Consider the following 24,877-nt stretch of genomic DNA (forward strand, 5'->3'; position numbering starts at 1 on the left):
TGAACTTGTCATTAGTTTCCAGGAGATGTGGCTAATAGTGGTAGAAATATTTGTGTAAAACATGAACAGTACAAGCATGTTATTAAAATACTTGTCAGTTCTGTCTGACTGTCTTAGGACTTTTTTATGGTCTTTGTACAATGTGAGGGCTTAGACCTTACAAACATTTTGAAATTTCATGTGTAGTATGCATATAGTTAGAGTCTTCGCTATTCAATTATGCATTGACAGTAAAGTGTGTTTTTAAACACGGAGACTCAGGCCAAGCAGAGCTGTTCTGTCATCATTGCAGCATCGAGGAATCCTCGTGATGAGCCAGAGCCTCCAGCTTCTCAACGGCCGACCAAGACGCATCTGGCCTTCAAGACCAGATTAATCTCTTCCAGCCAGCTTTTTCCAGCACACAGTGTGCACTGTTCCTGGTAAAGTCTCACTCTAGCTGCGTTAGTACTAGAAGAGCTTTCTTGTGCAAACCTCCAACCCAAAAACTTCCTTTTGGGAACTGCTTGTCCTCTCTTCTTTGCTTCCATCCCACCCGAGCTGACCCTTTCCAGCCTGGGGCTGTCCCTGGCCACCTGTCCCCATGCTATTCTCAAAAGCTCACCTGAATGGGGTGAAGGCAAGTTGGCTTTTGGCTGTCATCTGTGGCTCTGGCATGTTCCCGCAGACCTGCCTTTAGGTACTGAGATATTTGCCTGTGAGTATTGTTGGCAGGGTGGCCAGTAACTCTGTTGCGAGTTATATTAATAACATCATTGATTTCATTACTTCACTGTAGTTTTGCTTCACTACTTCACTAGTTTTGCATGTCATGTATTGGCATCAGGGTGAAGCGGTAGCTAATTAATTCAGTATAAATGATGTTTCTTTATGGGGCACCCAGAACCAAAGAGAGCTCCCGAAGCTCCCATGGATGTCTGCCCAGAGGCTGGGGTGGTTTCTAAAGAAGCTGTTGACTTATTTTAACACTCCAAACAACCATATGAGTACAACTTTATAACTGACTTCTATCCTGATATAATTGTATAAGAACACCTTTCTGCTCTTACAGAAGACCCGTGATGATACATTGATAGCTGGTATCCTTGCAGGCAGTCTGATTTCTGTTCTTTATCTAGCAATTGTTGATCTGATGCATCCTCCGATGGTTACTCTAAGTCACAGGAAGCTCCTTGGGAAAGCGCAGAGACCTTCAGACCTCAAGGAGAATAAACTAATCACAAGTGGTTGACTGGGTGAGCCACGGCGCTAAGTGCTGCATATTCTCCTGCTCAGCTGGGTCTCAGAAAGCCCATTTCTCATTAAAAAGAAAAACAAATTTACAAAGTGCTGTCACAGTGCATCCTTCTTTTATGATCTAATTCAGAATTGATTGTCATCAGTTGGAGAACACTCCTGGCCATGCTCTCTCGAGGACTTTGGATCAGACTTGAAAATGCTTCAAAAAAGCTGTGAAAAAAAGGCGGGAAGATTTGAAAGGCTTCCCCATAAAGACATGGATGAGTGATGTATTTATTTTCTAAACGCATACCTAGAGGCTTAGACAACTGGCATGTTTACATTAACCAAATGGTATTCTGGTTAAAAGAAATCACACTGCTGGCAAGCAGAGAACCCCCTGAACCTATAGCTCATCTTCCCTGAAGTAAAATCAAAAGCAGCAGTGCCAGCTCATCATTTCGGGCTTCCTAAAACAAAACATCTGTTAAAAGTAACTCACCTCAGGCAAAAGCATGTTGTAACAGATAGGCTTTCCACTGCTCCTCTGAGAATACTCGTTTGCCCAAAATGCTGCACCTAGCCCCCACTGCTCAGATCTCCCTCTGACTTTGCCAGGAGAGGACTGAAAGCCACACGTCAGTCCCAGGACTCAGCATGCCATTAGCACTTTCGTAGAAGTAGCTGGAAGGACAATTTACCCTAACTCTTCCCTACTGATTTTTTATTCCAATAATTCAGTTCTTGTCCATGCTGAAGAATTAGTTCGCTGAAGAGCTGACCTTGTAGGAAACTGAAGCATGCTGCAGAGAAAATAATTCCTAGTTAATAACTATATAAGCAAACAAACAAACAGTTCCTGCTCCTCAGTGATGTGTGATATGAGTTCCGAATTTACATTTATAACCTTTCAAAACTAAACCATAAAGAGAAGGCCTGCCTTTGCTAACACAGTTTAGAGTGAAAAGCTGGCATGGAAAAACCTAACTGAAAATGCATTTGAAAATGCTTTCTTAAAAATAAGAATCATAAAAAGCGAACTGGAATATGAAACCAATTTTGCAATAGTACTTTGCAAATTGCCTTGATTTTGGAAGGATGCAGAGCGCATGCTAAGATCAGCTGCCTGCATAGACTATTTTATAATAAATAGCATTGCATTTTTCATCCCCAGCACAATCTCCAGCCATACAGTACTTTTATTTATTACCAGAGTGTTCAGCAGCAATGAGAGCTGAAGTGAGGAAGGAAATGGCTTCAAGAACATGGCAAGAATCCCGTAAAGTTAAAGGAGTGGGATGAGAAAAGGTACTTTAAAAGTACAGGTGGTTGGTGTAAATTATTGAACATTTGAAATGTTTTCCCTCCGTAATTTTAATCACATTGTGAAATCAGTCACTCACGCTTTTGTGAAACACTTGATTTATTGGAAGCTTTAGGCTATTAGTTGCAGCTCAGGAGCCAGCCCTGCACTCAGTGCTGCGGGCAGGGCACGCCGGACGCAGCAGCACACCGAGGCTGGCTCAGAGCCACTGCTGCCAACTACCCACCACTGTAAAATTAGCAGTGATCATCCAAAAATGGGACACCGATGCCCGGAAGCGTTGAAGTTGACCCATGAATCCTATGCAAACACCAGAGAGCATCCTCAAAGCCGCCACCGCCTCTGAGGGGGATGCGCTCACCTGCAGAGTCGTGCTGGGCTGAAGGCTGTGGGTTGGTGGTGGGGACGCCTTTGCTTCCCGCGGGAAATGAGCCGAGCATGTCTCAGCGTGAAGCATCTCTGACCCTTTTCAGAGATGCCTGCTGGGGACTAGCCACCTCCTGGGTGTGATGCTGCAGGGCCAGGACCATGGAGGTGCTCCCTCAGCCTCCAAGGGCACATGGACCGTGGGGAGATGGCCTGGGAATGAAGCTGGTTTTGAAGTATCCCAGGGAAATTGTGCCTATGGAGAGCTGGAAGTGCATCTCAGGGTGGTTTGTGCAAGATGGGTACTGTCAGACACATAACGGTGCTTCACAGATTTGGTCACATTTCCCTCCACACCTATTCCACCTCTTGCTGTTCTTCCAGCACTGACTTATTTTTCCACTGTATTTGGAGATTTCTCTTGTCTTTGTTATCTAAGAATAACTCATTTATTTTGGTTGATGCCTTTTGTTATGAAAAGAAGTTGGCTCAACTCTTATATGGTTAGCAAATGCTATCAAATCTCACCCATAGCGTATTGCAGTGAACGCGAAGGTGATTTAGACAAACAAGAGTTAGGATAAGCAGGTGATATTTCAGTGTGCTTAATGCAGAACATATCTAATGCCCATCAAATGACTGGACCTCATTTCTGATAAGCAAGCTTTTAATAAACAAGTTTTGGCTGCAGAGACATTGTGCAAAGGTTTTTGTAAGGACTTTGGGCAGACTGACACTGTCTCTGTGGCTGTACAGCACTTTGCACAACAGGGTGTTGGATGTGATAGCAAGGGATGACAAGGTTTCATGTCTGCTTAAAAGCAAGGGAGTTCTGGATCTCTGTTCTACCTGGGCGACCTCACTGCTGCCAGCTGCCATAGCTGATGGCAAGATTTTCCTCATCCATTTCTTTTCTTTTTTTCTTTTTTTTGTCTTAATTTACTTAGTTGGACATCCAGAAACCAGATTTTTTTCTGGGAGTTTTGTCTTTGGCATTAATGAAGTAGGATCTGGTTGTTAAAGTTCAGTATTTGAACCACTCAGGCTGCCTGAATCCTAATTCAGCTATTAACATGGGTTTGTAGCAGGCATAAGTGCAGTGGGCTTGTTGGGGCAGCTTTTTGCCTTTTTCCTGGAATAGGTTTGGCAGATCCATAGACTGAAGGATTTCCCCTTTTCCCTGTCATCATCCTCTGTACAGGGAAATCCTTGCTTTCCCTTGGACTGCCCAGTGAGCTCTGCGCTCTCCTTTCAAGTCCCCAAGGGAGAGGGATGACAATAAGGTGATGAAAAAGGCAGCACGACTGGGCACACCTCCCGCCCAATCTACCTCCTCCCCACACCCCAAATTCCCCTTGTTGGCAGTTAGTGCAATTTACCATAACACAAAGACTGTCCTGAATGCCATTAAAAATGCAAATGATGCCCAGCGAGCCTGAAGAGCAAGGAATAAGCAGTTCCTTTGCAGCCCACTTCTTCCTGGCCCCAGCACGTGTTGTGCAGATGATGCTCTGCTGCGCCACATTTGTGAGCTCTCAAAGTTGCATCTATTTTTTTTTAATCTTAGCAATGTAGCTGCAGACTTAAAACATAACAGACATTTAGAAACTGTATGACTTTCCCTAACTGTCTGTAACAGTTTCAAGATAAGTCATTTTAAAAAGAATTACTTTAAACGGAGACTGCTTTAAACCAGACCTTTGTACTTCTTGTTTTTGCTTTTATCTTGGCACAGATGCTTACCCTCTCTCTAGCTCCTTTGTAGAGTTCATTATGCAAAGGCAAAGAAGCTACACTAACGTTGTAATTTTGTTTGGCAAGGTGAGCCGCAAAACATATGCTGTGTCATGCCTTTTTATTACTGTGCAAGAATTGCCAAAGCAGCCTAAAGGAGGAATCAAGGACACGATCGTTGCGAGGAAAAGAGGAAATGGTCCAGTTTTACAACACTCAGGCTTGTAACCACTTGTGGTAGACAGTTTCAGAACTGGTTTAATTTTAAATTATTTTCTTACCAACCGACAGCAGCTTTGAAGTGACTTGGGTTTAACACCACCGCTTTCTGATCCACATTGAGCCATTTTTCTGTGCCCTGGCAATCAAAGCCCTACCTGTGCAGCAGGCACTGCGTGGGCAGGGACTGCCCTGTCCTCTCCCTGTGTGGGGAGATGGCAGAGGTAAAGCCAGCCCGAGCCAAAAGAGAAAGCCTCCTTGAGCAAGCACCGACCTCCCTTTTCCACTACGTGGAGGGCAGTGTGTCGCACCTTATTCTGTTCATGCTCCAAGAGCAAACCTGTACTTCTCAGTCTAGACAACCTGTAATCAGGCGAGGGAAGAGCAGGCAAAGGGAACAATTAATGGGTGTGATCTCAGCCTCCCGCAGCCTGCGCTAAAAAGCTCCGAGGACTGGCTTTCTGCATGGGCATCCGTGGGAGCAGAGATGAGCCCCCCCAGACCCACACCTCCTCTGGGGCCGCCCATGCCGTGGGTACCCCACTCCCGCTCCCTCCCCACACTGCGCTTTCATTTGAAGGGGATCAAGGAAATTATTTAGATTAAAAATAACCCAAAAGATAAATTATTTTTAACTTGGTCCCAGATGTAAGCCACCGTGCATCCCCACGGCAGGGATGAGCACGAGCGAGAGGTTTGAGGGAGGGGGGCAGAAGAAAGCCGGTTTTCGCCATATAACAAAATGCCCCGTTGCAACATCTCCTGGGTTGCTTTGGTTGCAACGCCTCCAAGCCCGCCTGGAAACTTCAGAAATGGCTTAGAGAAGTGGCTGTGTGGAAGGAGGCCTGGCGTCCCCGGGGGGGAGCAAACCCCAGGCGCGGCCAGTGGCCGCCCACCCCACGGCTGCTGCCTGCACCCTGCCGAGGGTAGGCAGGGGTAGTGGGAAGGGAGAGGGGGCTGCACGGCAGCAACGAAGGGCACAACTCCCTTCACTGCTCATTCCCAGATCTGGTGAACTTTTGGAGGGGGGAGGGAGGAGAAGAGGAAGGGCCATTCATCTTATACTGTCAAAAAGAGGTAACGAAAGTGTGGCGATGCCAGTGGCTCGCTGCATGCTGCGGAAGCACAGCGGCAGCGTCACCTTTTTTGTTAAAGCCAGGGTGTCGTGTTGTGGGGAGCGGTGACCACCCCAGCCAGCCCCCCGCCACCTCCGGAGACTGCTCGTCGGCACAGGCCAGGGGGATGGCCGGAGGGAGATGCGATGGGGATCGTCTCTGGGGGTCATCACTGATCTGTCCTCACAGGCTGCCTCAGGCACAAAGAGGCACTTCTATGAGCTGGGAAAACACCCAAAAAGGAGAACTGGAAATGTTTCGCTCTCCCATCAGTTTGCTCGTCATTAGTGTTTCCATACCTTCCCTGTTCTAAGTAAACGCACTTTCTGTATGTCAGACTTCAAAGAAGTGATAACCAGCTTGGGGTGAATGCCTGCGGGAAAGGAACAAGGCAAGAATGCCTTGAGAAATGCCCCGGCCCCAGGCTCGCTCCCACACCCTTGAAGGCCAGCCCTCCGCGCAGGCACAGCCCGGGAAGGCAGCTGCTGATTAAAGCTAACGATGCCTGTGAAGTGCAGAGATGTGGGGAGCCATGTAGATGTTTGGGAGTTGGGTCTCTGAGAGGGAGAGCACGGCAACATCAGTGCGCTGGGAATGAGAGGCAGGTTTCCTCAAAGACACGAACGAAACCTCGCTGTACCACTTAGTGCTGCTTTCAGTCCTGCATATGACAGGTATCCAAAGCGAGGCAGCGACCCAAAACATGTCCTTTCAAAGGCCGAAACGCAGAATAAACTTTCCAGCTATCACCTTTTCGTAATGCAGACAAAGTGCCAGAGAGGGTGGTTCAGCGGGCCTGCCCTCCTCCTCCTCCCAGGGGAGGATGCAGAGGGGACGCCAGAGCCACAGGCAGGAGATGGAGCACCCGCTCTCAGCGCATTTGCTCTGGCAGCCGCCGTGGTCTCCGTGGATTTTGGAAAAAAGCGACCGTTGCGGAAATCTTGTCACTTAAATTTAATATCCTGTTGTCTGTGACGATGCAGTCCTTTTGGGAAACTCAGTCCCGGCGGTTAAAAATAAAGCAGCAGTGTGGAAACGTGAGACAAACAGCTCTGCCCCCGTGCATCCAAGCCAGTACGCCTGGAGTCCTCAAAGTCCTTTCGCACTCGGCCCAGATCAACTCCACTCCTCACAGGAGAGCTGTGCTGGAAACCACTTGTAAGCGCGTCCCAGCAGAACAGTATTATCCGTAGCATTTACCTGCAGTTGATGTGGAGTTAGAGTGACATGAGACTTCCCTATGGCTGCACCAGGCTATTTTAAATTCGAGGCAGGCATAAGACATGAGACAGTACATGTTGTTCATGTAGGGAAACTCCTTTATTAATATTCAAGCCCTGGGACCGGCCTAAGGTAGAGAGTTTTTTGGAGCACGCATCACATTTCAATGCAGACTCGCCTTTAATGCCTGAAACGTTGATGCACCTAAAACCATTGGTGCACCTAAAACCATTGGTGCACCTAAAATCAGGCCTTCACAGGAACCCCATTTCCTCTGAGCACCAACAGACTTACCTTGTATGGGTGGAAATATTCTTGATCTCCAGTCATCAAAGGCTAATCTCTCTTGGAGAGAAAGAAAAAGCAAAACCTCAAGAAGCTGCAGGATGTGTGGGGCTTAAGTTTTACTATCTAAACAGTTACTTGAACCAACCCAGTGGTATAAAAAAGCATGTTTCCATCCTCCTTTTGCCCTGGAAACACAGTTTAGAGGATTTAGAGGATACGTGGGTCTCCGGACCACACCGTGAGCAATTCATACGGGGCTGGACACCGAAGCGCCACGTGCCCCCCACGGCCTGCATTGCCGTGGAGCCCTTGGCTGAGGCTGGAGGGCCGCGGTACCCCTGGTCTTCAGCAGTTTGCTCTTGTGCGAGAGCCGGTTGGCCTTGGAGGGCTTTTGGCTGGTGCGAAAGCAGCGCACCGGCTGCGCAGCTCGTGTCCAGGCGGTGCGGGCAGGGCAGGCAGCTGGGGCAGGAGCTGCATCCCCCTTCATGCCAAGTTGTCTCTGCTTGTGAGTCACAGCCCTGACTCATGAGCTGGTGCGGATTAAGCTGTAATTTGAAGATGTTGCCGCCTACATCTGTCCGCACTGCTCCTCTCCTGGAGGTGGCAGAAGCGAACGCATACTCCCTCATCTGAAATATCCAGCCAGACGTGCTAATTCAAACCCCGGGTGAGGGTAGGTTAGGGTGAGTGTGCAGGCGAGCACACACCTTGCAGTAATAAACCCGGCGGAGGAGGTTTCCAAACCGACTCCGAGCCTGGAAGATGCCTGCTGCTCCCGTCAGCCGGCTCCCGCGATGCCTCTCACCTGCCCCTGCCCAAACCTCTCGCCTGGCCCCAGCACCCCCGGGAAGGTCTCTCTGCTCACCCCCCACACCACAGGGGTCCTCAGGCACCTAAGACCAGGGCAGGTGTTTGCCAAATGAGTGTGTCAGCGCCCTAGGGCTCATAAGCACCATTTCTCTTGGCATTTGCATTGCCCTGGAAAATTAGTTATATTAGGGCTAAAGAGCTGGAAACATTTGCACTGACGTGTATTTAGCTGAAATGGCCAATTAAACTAAAATAGCTTTGATTTAAGTGAAAATTAGACAAGTGGCAGTACCCAGGATAAGATTGATCAGGATTATTTGTGAACTCCCAGTCACATTTCTGTTGGAAGAGCCAAAATTATGTACCACGTGCTTATTCTGGCTCTCGATTTTTTTTTTGCTGGCATTAAACCACCTGTTGGAAGACAGACCGTGCCTTATCCAGCATAAAGCCAGCCAGTACAGCATTAACTCATCAACAATTTCTGAACAAATGGAAGCATGCATTTGTACAGGATCAGCACTTTGCACCAGGAAGCCACTGTGTTTGTGATACTTCCTTGGAAGCCATAAAGCTGGGGGTTTTTTCTTCTATCAGCAGCCCACGTGTGCAATGCTTTAACTAAAATGGTTTAACCTCGGCCCTTTCATTACAGCAGCACAACCCCTTCCCATAGGCCAGTCCTTAGCTTTGGGTTAGTCATTGCTTTTGGTTTACACTTAGGAATTTTATTTGATGCGGGAGCAGATAAGCGCTGCATCTGCTCCATCATACTTCCCTCAGTGTCCCTCCCTTTGTTCTTTTTGCCTTTTATCCACCAGGTTCTCTCTGCAGAGATCCCTGCCCTCGCCCGGCTGCTTCTCCCTTCTTCTCTAAGCCTGCCTCTGCCCACCTCTGCTTCTGCAGAGCTGACCAGCCACTAGCATTTAGCAACGCCCTTACTATTTACTGACGTTAATTCCCTTCCGCAGAATTAATTTCCCCTTTGTCTGCCTGCACTAGAAACCTCCGTGAAATTTGCAACGGTTTCTCCCAAAATGAGAAAAGGGAAGAAAGAAACCCTGCAGCCCTGCATGTGGCAGCCCTGGCCATCCCACCCGGCTCCCCTCCCTGCATGCAGCTCTCCCACATTCAAGGTAGGGGTGTGCGTGCTGAGTCACTGCCTGGGGTTAACACGCTCCAGCCTTGCGACAGCAAACACCCATTAGTGGAACAAAAGCGATGTTGACAGTTAGCAGGGCATAGCTAACTCTGATTAAAGGCCAGCTTGTGTCTTTGGGGAAGAGCAATGGAGGGGGAGAGCAGGGGCTGGTGCCCAGGGGAGCCTCCGCGCTCTTCTGGCTGACTCAGCCAGAATTGTCCCCGCAGGTGCCGGGGGACAGCCCCTGCCCTGTCCCACACGGGCTGGGGGTCAGCCCCTCCTGCGGGTGCCCGGCAGGTCCCCCAGCCCCTGCGGCAGTCCTACGGCACGTAGGTATGGATGGTGCCTCCAGGAGCAGCCCTGGGCTGGGTCCGAGCCGGGCACGATGAGGCAGGCCGGGCAAGAGATGCTCCTGCCCGCGCCGCGCACAGCAAGTCTCCCAGCCGGGACACACCTTCGCTCGCTGGGGTAAGCGCGCTTGCAAAAGAAGCTGCTATAGGCATGAATATTTACATTTCCTTCCAATGGATATCTAGCCAAATTCCGCGTTTTGGTTCCAGGGTGAATCAGGATGGTCAGACACACTGGTTCAGAGAACAGAAATGTCGAGGTAAGGCCAAACGCTAATGCCTTCCTCCAGAGGGGATGGAGTGCCTGGCTGCTCTACAGCTGTGCTGCCTTTCTAGCAATTAATTCAGCAGAAAGGGAGGGACGAATCGCAGCACTGCAGGCTGCTGGGGTGTTTTTTTCATCTTTACTTGGAGGGCTCACCTGGCAAAGCTGTTCCCTGAGGTCAGCAAGTCTAGAGAACAGTGCCTGGTGAACAGACACCCTGCGACTCTTTTGCAAAGCTCCTCTGCTGGGGGACATGCCTTGTCTCTGTGAGATACTGCTAGTCCCCTGGGAATACATGCTCTGAGCATGGGGCAGGAAGGAAAGAGGCAGCCAGACCTTCCCACCTTCTGGCACCTGCTTAAAAAAGGGCAGGGAGGTGTGTTTAAATTCCCTTTTCTTTTTCTCTTAGTTGGCTAGACTTGCCCCGGGCCCTGGCTGGATGGCACCAGCCAGACTGTATGTCTGGGTAGTGCATCCTGGGATAAGGGACACTACATCCCAGTGTGGTCCTCCAGCATTGCCCAGCACCTCCATCCCAACTACTGGACTGCTGCAGCTGGTCTGTTAAGGTACTTCAGCACCAGCGCCGGCTTTCCAGAGCAACCTGCCCCACACTGCAGTTTGCTCTGGTTTTGCCCAAGCTGGGCAGCCCCTGCAGCAGGCAGCAGAAGCGTGAAGTGCAGCCCAGGCCACGGCAAGCCATCCCTGACACCAGATCCGATGCCTGGAGAAACATGCCCTAACCCTGCCAGGTTTGCTCCTTACCGGCACCCATGTGAGCTAATCCTTCCCTGTGCTTACCCAGCCCTCCCTTTTCCTTCCCTGGGAAAGCCGTCAGCCTTCTTACCGGGCAGCTTTGTCACTGGGCGGCTGAGCTGGCACCCATGGGGAGACTGGGACGGCCACCACCACCCCGAGCTCAGTTTTGGGGCTGCACGGGCAGGCCAGCGTCGGGGGCTGCCCTGGCTCACACCTCAGCGGCTTCCTCTGCAAACCTAACAGACGCTCGCAGCAAAGAAACAGAAACCAAACCAGAAAAAAATGAGGCGGCTGCAGGAAAGCATGCTGGTAGGCTGCTGCTGGGTTCTGCTGGGGCTCCCGCTTGTGTCGGGATCTACCTTTACTGCTGTTTGTAGCCTCCTCAGGCTGCCTCTCCAGCAGAAAAGCAAGCGGTGATCGCTGGGGATATTACTGCACGATGGGAAAAGCAGCTAAAATAGCGGCTGGGCGTGATGCTGAAGAAGTTGTCTTCCTACAGTGTCCTTAACACAAATACTCTTACGGAAAATGAATCAGCCCTCTTTGGGCTTTTTTCCAGAGGCCCCTCTGACTAATTCTGCCCAAAACAGCCAGGCTGACCCTGCGCAATGGCGTGACGGTGGCAGACAGGACTTGCTCACGTTTGGGTGGAGGCAGGGAAAAACAGTTTTGCAGGCCTGCCCAAAAAAATCCTCAGGCTGACTCTGCCAAAAACCACACCAAACATATGGTAAATGAAATCGCTGGCAGGGAGCTGGCTTGGACGGCAGGAGTGTTTCAGCACTGTGGACTGCTCGTTAGCTGGCCTGAATTGTATTTACACTGCTTTAAGCACCTCCATATTTAAGGAAGAGAAGGCAAAGAAGAGGGCAATGCCAGGTTTTTTGGTGTGCTTTTGATGCTTCTCTGTGCACATTGTTTTTATGACGATGTTAGCACAGTCCCAGCGCTTGTCCCATCCCTTGGTTAAGAGCAGCAATGGCGTTGCAGAAGGTTTCACCTCCTTGTATAGCAACAGACTCCCGTGGAAAAGCAGACAGAAGCGTTTTCTCTCTTGGAACAGGAGCTCTGCCTATTTCACCATATGAATGTCCTGTACATTTCATGGAGCTGATGAAATCTTGTACAGATGGGATCCATCTTAACAAAGGCTTTTATTCACAGGGCAGGTTTCTCTGCCATGTATTTTGGGCCATATTCCAGCTTGCACAGCCATATCAACCAAATGCATCCGCAGAGCCAGACAAATTTCTGAGCAGATACCAGACGCAGAGATGCTCTGCCCCTGCTGCTGTGAGCAGCGTGACTTCCTTGTGCAACGCTGTGGCCCCCCTGGAAATCTGAGACTTCGAGTCATGGCAATAAACATGCCTTTCCTCACACGGCATCCTTCACAAGGATTCAAGTACCCAATACGTTTCCAGGGTGCTTCCAAGTGCTGTGGAGAAAGCATGGCAGAGAAGCAAGATTCTAAGAAAGAGCATCCAGAGGTGCCTGATGTCTTCAGATTTGGGAGACAGCCATAGGAATAGCTGTGGTGGCTACAGCTGCAGAAGGAGAATGAAAATAGAGCAGCCAAACAACGGTGCCTTTTCTTGAGTTTGGGGTGTCATTTTTCCTCCTGGAGCTGTAGTGGTGGAGTGCCAGGGGAAGAGCTCACCTCCACATCCATGGGCAGCTTTCCACCGCCCTTTGCGTGCTGCAGCTTGGAGCTCGACTCCTGTCCAGCCCTTCCCCATCTCTTAGCTTCTCCCGTTCGTCTGTAGGTCATGGCACCCTGACCCTATATTGCACTGTTGAGGGGTTTTTGTAAGAGAAGGCAGCGAGGCAGATACCTCAGAGCTGCTGCCCTGCTCCTGCTACAGCCTCTGACTCCATGCGCCCACCTTCCCGGGGCTGAGCGATCGCGTGAGCCAATGGGATGACCAAACCCCAGATAATCTTGTTTGTTTAACAACCTGATCTGGACAAGAAAAATGGAAGACTGATCAAAGTTGCAGAGCAAACTTTTGGGCGCAATCCAGCAACACACATCAATAAACTCTTCCCCCTGCTTTTCTTTTTTGCCGTACGTTCAGCGCTCAGTCAGTAGTGCCTTAGAAACACCTCGCTAGCTGCCCACGCTCAAAATGAGAGCAGGAACAACAACAAAAGGAAATATATAGAGGGATGACTTAAGTGAGTTTGGAAATCGCTTCTCATATGAAACACTCCTTTAGTCACAGGCACAAAAAAGCATCAAAATTCCCTGCCTCTGATGTAAACAACAGAAAGAAAAAGTCATCTGGAAGGACAGGATGATTCATGCTGAGGACCTGACTCGTAATATTCATCAGTGTTGAAATTGCCTCTGCAAGATGACATGTGAAAGCAGCACCAGCGAAATCCCAGCTTCTGCCATGAGAAGTATCATTAACGGCAAAGCGGTGCGGTGAGACTCCGGTGCCACAACCCTTGCTCGGGTGAGTAATTGTAAGTCATCCGACCAGTCCCAGCTAAAACAGCAGTGTCATTCAGGTAAGACTGCTTTACGTAAGGGCAGCAGCAGCAGACTGGAGCACGCTCAGGCTTTGCAGCCCTCTTCAATAGCAAAATAGAAGGTTTTTTTCTTGGTCTTGCAAAAACCCCTTCCGAGGGCTTCCTTACAAAGATGCTGCTCGGGTTGAGCGCTTGAAGAAGACTGGAAAATTTGGCCAGCCTTTCCCTTTATGTTAATTGCCCTGACCCAAGCGGTAACAGGTCACAAAAGGCCGTGCTGACTTTATGCATTGTTAGGAGATACTTTCTCCTGCATATCTGAATCTGTTTACTTAATCTTCCAGGCCTTTGTCCATGAATATTAAATTCCTTGATCACTATGCATTAGGAGTCATCTTTGCACCATCTGTTTGTATTTGTCATCTAACCCTTGTAAATAATAAAATGTACTTTGTTCTCAAGTTCATGGATCCTAGCAGGCGAGTGATTACTGCGGAGGAAAAGTACTACGTGAAAATATCGGCGGCAGCAGCAGGACTCGGCTTCAGCTCCCCATCTTGCCACTACACAGTAATTAAACGAAAGCCAGAACCTGCCCCAAAGGCCGATGCTTAGCCTCCATGGCTTCCCTGATGGCCCAGAAGAGATGATGGAGGGGTCTACATCCCTAAAAAGCAATGTGGGCATCCTCACCTACACTCCTAAAAGAAGGCAATGGTGGAAGGGAAGGCAGGCTGCCCTTCAGGGGAGCAGCCTTTCTGGACACCAGGCATGCCAACAGGAGCTAGCTGAGCCGCCCTGCTCTGGCGAAAATATAACCGGGCTCAGCTGGAATGGCTGTGGGTTTAACAGGGAGGTCTGGGCAGCTGGCCTGGGCAGACTCTCTAAGAGGTACCCGCAGGGAAAAAACAACCAAGGAAAAAAGGGGTAAATGAGCAGATACGCAAAGTTGCTCTCACATCTGGGAGTGCCATTAAGGAAGTGAAATAGTCACCCATCAGCTGAGAGGTAAAGTTCAGGGAAGGCTAGGCAAATATCAAGGGAAACATTGATAAAGTGCAGTTGTTATGACATAAAATTAATCCTTAGAGGGAGCTCTGCCTGAAAATTTTATTAGATCATGCAACGAGGACACCCCTGCCACATATTACTGAGGTTCAATTTAAACTTTATGAATGCAGATAAATGTGCGCTTTCCCTAGGAGAGCTGTCCCGTGAGTAGGATGAAAGATGCTCCATGGCTGAAGACCTCTGTGGACAACAAAAGCCGGCCGGCGAGCACACCTCACGGGCACGGTACCTTGCCAGAGCCGGTCAGAGACATATTTTGCGGCAGACTCACGATGATTTACATTGCCTGAGGATTTGCCTGTCTGTGCTCTTATAAATTAACCTATATGCCAGGCAACTATCAATAAGCACTCAAATTGTTGCCGTCTAGTTAAAACCTAATGTAGTTGGTTAAAGAAGGGATAGTTTAGGACATTAAATGGAATCATATTATTTCTATCCGCTGTGTTGGTAGCAACAAATTTAGGCAAGAAAATGGTTGCCAAATATTTGTTTAACTGGAAGAGTTAGCTAGGCTTGGACAAGATATCACTTGCCGCTCTGCTCGGCCTTGCAAATACCCCACACTAGGAGGTTACCTATTAAGTGATAGACAATATAGCTTGTTAATTGTTAGAGCATGATGACCTTAGACTTTGCCCAGGTATTTAATAACACCATCTGCTGTCTAGGTCTGCAATACTATTATTTTTACATGAGGATTACTCTTTCTTGCTTCACAAACAAGGCTGTAATAACAGTGCTAAAGGAGAGCAGAGCAGTGTGGTATTTAAACCCGACTGTCCAAGTAAAACATACAGGAGGTGCAGCTCACCCAAAAAATCCCAGACGCATTGTCTTGAATCTGGAAATCCCGATGTGCTGAAGGCTGAGGGGCTGTGATCCAGCCTTGCGGACTGCACTTGGGAAAAATTCTTGTGCCTCGCCTGAGAAAGGGCCAGCAGTGAAATCCACCCTTGTGTAGGCTGCCGGACGCTTCGCTCTTTCTGTCGCCGTTGCTGTTTCCTTCCCCAAAACAACAGCAATGGTCCAAAGGCCACCATTTAGGAATGACTGTGCCTTCAGATCTTTTTCTCGTTGATAACATGCTTTTAAACCACATGCACTTAGTGCCAAATAATCACATTTATCTGGTTTTATATCTATATCTATAAATGGTCCAAACCTCTTCTTGCTGAGAGTGATGTGATTTTTGGCTTTGGCTTCTTAGAGAATTTAGGGGAGGGAAGAAAATGGTGAATTTCTCTGTGCAGCTGGTGTCTTCTGATCAGTGTTTCCACCGCCTTGTGCAGCCCGGGGTTTCATGTAAAGCCATTCCGGGTGTGCCGGGAACCTGAGCCTACTGGATTCAGTGACAGAAATCCTAACAACTGGGATGAGTCAGTTTCTCACTCTGGAATGATGCAATTTTTTGTGCAAATAGTCTTTTCTTCCTAATAAAGAGAAGCTGAAACCTGGTAGCTGGTGAGCTGCCAGATTATGGAGGAAGTATTAGAGGTGTGAACACCAAAGTGCTCCAAAAAACAAGGTAAAGAGAAAGAGGCCAGACCATACTTTAAATTAAAAAGTGCACATTTGCACTGGGGATTTTTTAAATGTTTTTATTTTTTTGTACTCTTTATTGGTGCATGTTACTTCAGTGTGTGTATGAGGGTTATGATGATCGTGAACCCCCCACACTCTCCAGCTTAATTCCTATATCAGATCTAAGAGGAGGAGTGCTTTACTTGGCACTCTGTTGCAACAGAGAGGTCAAATATGAAACCAAACATATGAATGTAATTAGGAGGGTATGTAAAATATGGGGGCTGGATGTCTTAACAGTGTCCGAAGCAGGCATGTCTTGACATGCCGTTGGTTAGAGGATTTTAAGTATTCCAGTCTGTCGGACGGTGTATCTGGTTACATCTGAAAAGAGTTTCTTAGTCTTTTGCTCATATGATTTTTCTCATATTTCAGGTGTAGAAGTTAGATTCTGAAAGCCTAGCGTGCAGAAACATTCACTTCTTTTTGAAGTACATGAAATAGTATCTTTTTGTTACCAAAGCTAGTTTTGGAAGAAGATGTGAAAAAGTCCAGATTCTTCCCATACTTGCCCTGTACCCATTCTGAAGCAAAGAAGGTTTTTATGGATATTTATATATGCTATCTGGAGGTGCATATAGCAAGTTGCGATGTTTTTTTTACCATTTGTAAACAGAGAAACTGGTATTTTCATATGGTATATAGTCGAGTGGGGGCTCTTTCTGTTGTTTCACAAATAACAAGGGAATGGCTAAAACCTGTGCCAAAAGTATTTACAAAAACCTATCTCTGCCCTTTGCCTACAATTTGCATTTTCTTTTAAACCTTTCCAAGTGAAGCAGTAGGCAAAACCCCCGGCAACTGGAAGCATGTGCAAGGATGCAGAAAGCTTTAGAATACATTTCCACACCCTGCTGACCTATTCATCAAAAAGTCTGCCAAAACACATAACTCTCGGTATAAAACAAAATCCAGAAGAAAGAACCTCACTTGCATTAACCTACTTCTTTCCAGGTTGCGTGCCACCGCAGGGTCTCCCAGCGGAAGAGGAGCTGAGCCCGTTTTTTCTGTCATCCCTAGGAGTTTTCCCAGCTCCCTGGCAGAGGGGGGCACTGGCGGGAGTGACCCTCCTTCGGCGCCAGCGATGGGTCCGGCTGGGACTCCGAGCCGAGCAGACACGATGCTCCTCTGGACTAGGCAGCGGTGACCTCTCAGCTGCACGGCCTCCCGACCTCGCGTGAACCAGCGCTGCGCTTGATCACCTCGGGCCAAATGCTGCCCTGGTGCAAATTCAGTGACTTAGTGGAGCTGGTGACCACTGTGTTTATCGGTTTCCTGAGGTCGGGAGTGGTAGTGCCTGGCTCCTTCTTTTCCCAGCTCTCTCTCTGTTTGAAACACCATCCTGGTTCAGGAGCATCGTGCAAACTCAGGCTGAGGTTCCCACGATGCCAGAGAGTGTTTGTGGAGCCATAAATTTGACAGCAACATCTTCGAATGAAACATAGTACACCAAACTGAAGTGGACATGGGCGTATCCTCCTCACCTCATACCTGCATCCCATGTGCCAATTTTCCAGATTTTAATACAAACCCCCATTTTGTATTCTGCGGGCACACACATAAATGCACACACAAACAGAGCATGTTTTGTACCAGTTAAAAGCGAGGCCTGATAAGAACAACAAAGAAAAAATCATGCTGGTAGTTAAATGCTTTTGTAGCACTACTGAGCCATAAGGACATCCCTCTGCAGTGAAGAGGAGGAGCCCTGTGCAGAGGTTTCCCCACGTTATCATCCCTGGTGGTGGAGGCAGGGTTGCCATCCCGCTCCGCAGGAGATGGAGCCCAGCTCTCGAGCTCCTCAGGCCCTGGTAGGAAATCAGACCCATCTCCAGAGCGGCACCGTGTCCCTCGGAAGCTCTGTCAGCCCATGCGTCCCTCCCTCCTTGCCGGCGTGCCCTCCGGCAGCTCGGGGAGGGGTGGCACAGCCAGTGGTGGGCAATGGGACCGGTGTGGGTGCAGCATGAGGGTCTCTTGAGGCAGCTGCAAAGCGGTGCCACTGCCGAGGTTCCTCTCCTGCCACCCATCCCGACCTGCTCCCTTTTGCCCCAGGAGCACCCCCAGAGCAGCGAGATGGGGGCACTGGGGCACGTTTAGCTGCGCTGTGGCTGTCGGTGCTGCCGCGTTTGCGCCAGCAGCCGCACCGGCGCGACACAGAGGCCGGGCAGAACCGAGCAGCCGGGATGGGAGAGAGCGGGACCACTACTTCTGGTGGCAGTGCCAGTTCAATGTGCCCGCCAAGGCAGTGCCGCAGGTGTACTGCACACTCTCCTCTGGTAGCTTACCCACGTCCAAGGCCATCTGGATCAAAGACAGGATGAGATGGTGCCCAGGAGACCGGGGCCAAGCTCCAATCTTCAGCCTGGTGCTCTGGGGCGGTGATTTGGCCTGCTATTATGTAAGATATAACAAAAGCTGTATAACAAAACTATTTTAAGTAAGAATGTTAATTGAAGGCTGAGTCAGGCTGCAGCTAGCACAGAGATGTTTTTGAGAGGCTCGTACCCTTTTTCATTTAGTCTGTATTTTTTCCACTTAATTACTATGTGTGTGGAACGGCAGTTAGCAATAATAGTAACCGGCAGAGGGAAAATGGATGATGAAGATGATCGTCCTCTTGCCTCTGGATCAGCCATTGGAACCCATCCCAGATCTGCGATATCCAGAAGTTATTCACCTCTGAGGCTGCGCAGGGCATATGAGAAGTGAAGCAGAGGACTTTCCTCTGACTCTTGGGCCACATCTCCACCGCGGCCAGGGAGACAACTGGAGGGGCCCTGGTCAGCACTAGGTAACTAGTCCTTGCTGACGTCTACGCTGAAGTGGTTTTTCCCTGTTGTTGCTCTCCCCGGGGGGGTTAAAGGAGGTGTGGACATGTCTGCCCATGCCTCAGCAAGCTGCCATGGGGTCTGACACAAAACGACAGCGGTGTCCTCCATGCTGGCTGCCGTTGGCATAAAGGACTCTCCAAGCAGACCATGGAGCAAAGAGGCAGCTGCTTGGTGCTCCTGATCATGATGGACTGCATGTTGAAACTGTGGTGAGACGGGTTAGGGAGCGGGTTGTTGAGGGACGCCTGTCTGGCACCTTCCAAGCGCACGTGCGAGACCCCTGAATCAGCAGCAAGTGGCGGCTGTGCAAGCAGCTTCTGCAGGCGCCCCAGCGAGCTCACCGGCGCAGCCATTCCTCAGGCATGACGCAAGGACCTCGGCGGGTCCCATTACACAGATGACTGGTCCTCAGTCCCTCATCCAGTCCCATTTGGGAGACTAAGTGGTACGCAAGTCCCTTTTGGCAAGTTCCTTTAATGATTGAAATTCAGAGGAGGAGGCAGAGTTTAATTGCCAGTTCCAGCACAGGTCTACCGGTTATTAATGATGCTGGTGTTCTTTTTATCAAATATGAACTCAACTGTACTTCCTAGCAGGCACCTCTTTCTGGAGCTCAGCGTGAGCAGGAGGGATGTAGGTGCCTGGAAAAGGGATGGGTGTGATTTTTTGCCTGAAAGTACAAGTGGACAGGATGAGGTAATGCAATACAGCTCTGCTGTTTAAGTTTACAAATGCATCATTGCTCCTCAGCATTGCCACACAGTAGAATACTACGCATATGACAGAATGTACAAGAAGATAAAAATACCCTTTTTTACTAGTTTTTACTTAGCGTATTAGACAGCAGTGAGCAAAAAGGTACGGCTAGGGGCTGAAGCACAGAGAAGAGCATTTCCCCCCTGCCCGGATTGCTCCCTGAGGGGCTCTCTGCAGATGAAGGGCACCGCCTGGGCATCAGGAGGAGAGAAAGGGAGAGGAATGAGAGGCAGTGCCAGGGGGGCCAGAAACAAATTTCATTTGCATTTTGTGTTTTCTCAGATTTGGGCACATTTCTGTTAACTCTTGTTGCATTGCGAAAGTAAAATAATATAGCTGCAATGACTAGCAGAATGTGGGCACCCCAACTGTACCTCAATGTGCCTGGAACAAACGGAGGCTGCAGCCTCACACGCTGGCTCGCAGCCTTTGCATGCCAATGCCCGAAATTCCTCCTGAAGGAAGAGTGGTTTGTTCAAGAGACTCTCCTGTAGCAGCTGCACGTCACTCCAATAGTTGTACTGTTTCCCCTAAAAAGCAGCCCCCCTGAGGTGGGGGGATAGGGGAGCATGGCCAGGGAGGGCACCAGCACGGTGCATCTTGCTACCCAGCTAGGCGAGTGCCAGTGTTTGGTAACTATAAAACCCTAGTGATTGCTAAGTAATCGGAGAGGAAATCCATCTCCCCTTTCTTCTCTCCCTTCAAATCTCTTTGAACTACCCGATCTGCGCGGAGGCCAAACCCATCAGCACCTGCCCCCCCGAGCCCCCAGCCCCTCCGGGTGCCTGCACCCTGTGGGGAGGACGAGGCAACCGCCAGGCGAGCAGAAAAGTGGGACTGCAAAACCACTGACGCTGGCAGGAAACCTTGAAGGCAGCAGCAAAGACCACCTTCAGCTGGGCTGCCTGCCCTGCCAGCCGTGATCCTGTCCTGCCCCAAACTGTGGGGCTGGCGGCCGCCAAGGCAGGGGGGCCTTTAGGGACGGCTGGCTCTTCTGGCGGGCTCGGGAGGTGACTTGCCAGCTGGAGCTGTCAGCGAGCACCAGTTTGCTGCTTCAGGGGGACGTTTTGGTAATGCAGGAACTCCCACGCTGGAAACAGCTTTAACAGCTCTGGCCCGGGCTTCAAGAAGGTCTGAGCCTCGGTTTTGACTTTTATTTTGTGTGAGGACCTCGCCGCCAACTCCCTCAAACAGGGAAAAAGCGTTTTCCAGCCCAAACTCCCCAGCCCAACTGAGAAACCCTTTGGCGCACCCTCCCTGGGGCTCCTCTTCTTGCTTCCCTCGGGCACACCAGCCCTTCGACGCACGCAGAAAGGGAAGCTCTGGCCCTTCTTTGCAGCTACTCAGTGCTTTGCACGCTGCATGGATGTGGGCTTGGGGGGATGAAGCGCAGACAAGGAATACGACTCTCTGGGGGCTTAAATAGAAGGAGTTTTAAAGCCCTCTGTAATTTTTTCAACAGACGATCTGTTTCTGCTCTTATTTTGTAACATTTCCTGTGAAGTGCTCGCCCCTGTCCAATTTTCAGAGGGTACTTGGAAGGCTGTCGACTCCTGCACAGAAGGCCGGGAGCAGAGCCGGCGCGGTGTCGCGGAGGGGTCACGGTTTCCCAGGCTTCCTGTTTATTTTGGGAAGGGGTCACCCGGCCGGCCGCTCTGCCTACGCCCCGGGAAGCCCCCGGCCACCACATTCCTGCCCCCCTCGCCTGCAGACAATTGCCGACTGTGGCTCGCAATGCAGAGCACCAAGGCAGGGTGTAAATGGGATAACCCGACATGCCTATTTACCCAGCCTGGGGATAAGGGGCGGAAGCTTTTCCACATCAATTGCCCTTTCTTCTGGCATCTGGAAGTATCTCTCTGAAGTTTTTCTCTTCGGAGGGTAGTAACCTCTGAATTTCTCAAGTATTTCCATGATCTTTTCCTCGCTGCTTTTTTCCTACTGCTACTTGAAAAGAGGGCGTAAAGTCAACCGCTCAGTTAAAAACAGAATTGCTTCCTTTTTTAAGGAAAGCATGCAATTTTTGCTCCAAACCGCCTAGGGTAGAGCCCACCAATGGAGCAGAAGCTGTAGCACCCAGGCTCTTGCTCACACTGCGACTCCCTGGTAACTAGCCCTGCCCAAACTTTGTAGAGCAAAAAAAATCATAGCAGAATAGCAGCATACACAGCATCTCCATATTTCGGGAGATATCCCTGAACTAATGGCACACCAGTGTCCTCCTGCAGCTTCCTTTTCTAGGCAGGCTCTGCTTGGGTGGCTCGCAGCTCTTCAGAAGTTAACGCCACAACTCAGCTGTCTTCAAGGAGTTAATAAAAGGCCCCCGTGTATGGCAAAAGGCAGACACTGAGTAGCTGCTCGAGTCCCTCTCAATCCTCGGTCACGTCCTGCCTTGCAGGGAGCTAATGCGGCAACCTCCCTCCGGCCTCGGTGGAGTCTTTTTTCTGCCAGTGCTTCTGTCAGCTCCTGCCATCAGCAGGCAACTCCAGCTTGCAGGGCAGGGCAGCCGTCAGCACGCCGCCGATGAGCGGCTCCCAGGGAAGCGTGCTCTCGTCCCACGAGCACGTAAGCGCACATGGCTTTACATTCATAGTGATGCTCGTGTGAATAAAGTTGTAAGTGGTTGTAAACACCTGCAGGATCGGTGGCTTACCATGAGCCTGTCCAAAGCCTATTTATGTCAACAGGCTGCGCCTGATGATACTCTTGTTTGCATCAGTATCTTTTTTTTTTCCTGTGGCACTAAATAAAACACTGTTGGATAGGAATTTTTCTTTTTCTCTAAGATTCTTCTCTTTTCAGCGTGCCATGAGGCTGGTGTTGGAACCAGCATCAACGTGAAAGCAGAACATCACCTGAACTGCTGTTTGAAACACATCTCAAAAGCCATGCATAAAAGGGTGGTGGTGCGGCTTCATCTTCAAAATGATGGACTGTTTTAAATGAAAATCAAAAGTTTTGGTGTTCCTAAAATGGTGACCAGGAGCTCACTCTTACAGGCAAACATGAGCAGCTGCCTACAAGCAAGATCTGGCAGTTGCATTAGGGGCTTCTGAACTGTTGGCAAAAATCACATTATCCTCACCTAGGCGAGAAGTCCACTGAAACCCGCATTCATTCAGCCTTCTGGAAAATCCTCTGGAGCAACCTGCCATCTCCAGTAGGAATAAAAACAGCAGAGATGCTGTAAAATCAGGAGGCGCCTCGGAGTGGAGGCAAAGCTCCTCTGTTCCCACCTGAACTCTCCTCTCAGCACAGGCTCTACAAACATTATAACAAATACGCAATGACCGCACTCCCGGCCATGCGCTGGCAGAGGCTCTAATCTGCTGTCAGGTTCCTGCAGGTTGAGCTGGCACGTCTTGCTTTCAGCCACGATGGCACTGCTTCGGTGGGCTCCTTGGCCCCAAATCACCTGTATCTGACCAAATCCAAAACTTCAGGGACTATTCCCTGCCTCTCCCCTCTCAGTTCTGGGAGAGTAGCCTCCATAATTCCTTACAGATCAATGAAGGAGAGCTGGTAGCACCCTCCAGCATAATCACCCTTCCCACCTTGGCTCTGGCCATTTTGCTACCACCCTGCAGGACTTCTGCCCCAACAGAAGGATAGAAATAAGACCCACGGAGGAAGCGGCACAGATCTGCAGCAGGGGAAGGACGTGGGGCAGCCCTTGACTGGGAGGGAAAGGGGAATGCCAAGGGCGCAGGGGAGCAGGTGGGGAGCACTGGTTGGGACACAGAAGGAAAGGCAGGTCCCACGGAGGATGGGTACGTGGGCGAAGTGCAGGCTGGGGGCACAGTTCTTGGGCAAGGGGCTGCATGCGATCGCTGCTACCCGCACGGAGGAAAGGTGGGAAGGAAAGCGGGTCCCTGCAGGGACGGAGGAGCAGAGAAAGATGGCAAGACCTCAGAAAAATGCCAAAAAGCATGGGCTCGGAAGGGGCTCGCCATGGCGTTGATGTGGGGGTGGCAGACAGTGTTCATCTTGAAGAGCTGCCCCGCTCTGACCTCTCCTCTCCCTTCCTTCCCTCAACCATGGCACTGGGCGCAACCGGGACAAGGCGAAGGCCTCCCGCACCGCGTTGGGGTCCCATCCGTGCCACCACGGTGCTCCTCGGCCAGGCACTGCCCTGGCCCTGCGTGGCCCCCATGCCCCATCAGATGTCCTCCAGCACTCGCTGCTCCTATCTATAGCGTTGGCATGTCATAGCGAGGGGCGTTTCACAGAGATCGGGCACGAAAGGATGGTTTCTGTTTCCAAAAAAGAAAAAGGAACAAGAAACAAATGCATTATCTATTCGATTCCTGTGCAGTTACTGCTGTAACAGTCAGCAGCTTTGAGGACTTTTTTTTTGTGATTTGATACATAAACCACATTTCCTATGTAGCACTGCCACTATTTTTTTATCAGCTTTTTGACGTTGAGCTTGGTAACGTGGGTTTTTTTTGCCTTTTCCACCAGAATGAATTCAAAGGCGGCAAATGCGGCAAGAACTGAATACCACTCGACTTTTCCAAGCAGCTAGTTTTCATTAGAAATAAAGGAAAATAAATACAGATCACATTTTCTGTCCTGCAGTTAAAAGCTTGCCACAGCTGAAAGCTTTGCTTTCTTCTTCCCCTGCAGCCTCACTCAGCTAGCACTCCAGCTCTGTTCACGATCTGAAATGTGCAAACACACTGTTTCTTGGCTTTCCACCAGTATATATAAATATATGTAATTTTTTCCTTCGGAGAACCTGGAGGCTAAAGCAAGAGGGCAAAGGAGTACGTGACTAAAACATCCAAACTTCCTCTTTCATAAGCCATCACATGATGAAGTGCAATTACAATTCCTGCCTTGTCCCTGCCAATTGCAGGCGCATTGCCTCACCCGAGAAACCCGGCTTCTCCCCCCCCGTGTGTGTGTGTGAGTGTGTGGAGGCAGCAATCGCTGCAGCCGGCTTGGCGAGGCTCCAGCTCCGGGCTGGAGAAAGAGGGCAGTGGGTGGAAGACAAAAACAAAGATCTGTTTACTTAGCATGCATGGATAAAGCGTCTTCCCAGCCGGGGAGGGGAGGAGGGAAGAGAAACAGCTTTAAAGGACTTTGATGCAATGTGAAAGGAGGGCTGCTCGGGAAAAGCGAGCCCACGTTAACCCTTGGCTCTCCGGGGACACGTCGGGGCCGCCCCCCGGCCGGGCTCTCCTCTTCCCCTTCCTCCTGCCCCCCCCCCCCCGAACCGGGAGGGCTCCGGGGACAGCAGCCGCGGCCGCCGCCCCGACGTGCGGGTCTGGGTCGGGGGCCGGGGCGGGTGTTTGTTTTGCTCGTTAACAACCCGGCGCCTCCAGGACGCCCGGCCGGGCGT

The 24,877-nt window shown here is 50.1% G+C and overlaps 1 long non-coding RNA gene across 1 annotated transcript; it reads right to left on the bottom strand.

Moving 5' to 3' along the window:
* Positions 1-245: 245 nt before the first annotated feature.
* On the bottom strand, positions 246-16,085 carry LOC138688651 (uncharacterized). Its single transcript, XR_011327536.1, has 3 exons — positions 15,174-16,085; positions 1,721-2,021; positions 246-1,449 (listed from the first exon to the last, which is right to left on the bottom strand). It is a non-coding gene; the product is annotated as an uncharacterized lncRNA (long non-coding RNA).
* Positions 16,086-24,877: the final 8,792 nt, after the last annotated feature.

This window comes from Haliaeetus albicilla, chromosome 13 (assembly GCF_947461875.1).
Source record: "Haliaeetus albicilla chromosome 13, bHalAlb1.1, whole genome shotgun sequence".
Lineage (NCBI taxonomy): Eukaryota > Metazoa > Chordata > Aves > Accipitriformes > Accipitridae > Haliaeetus > Haliaeetus albicilla.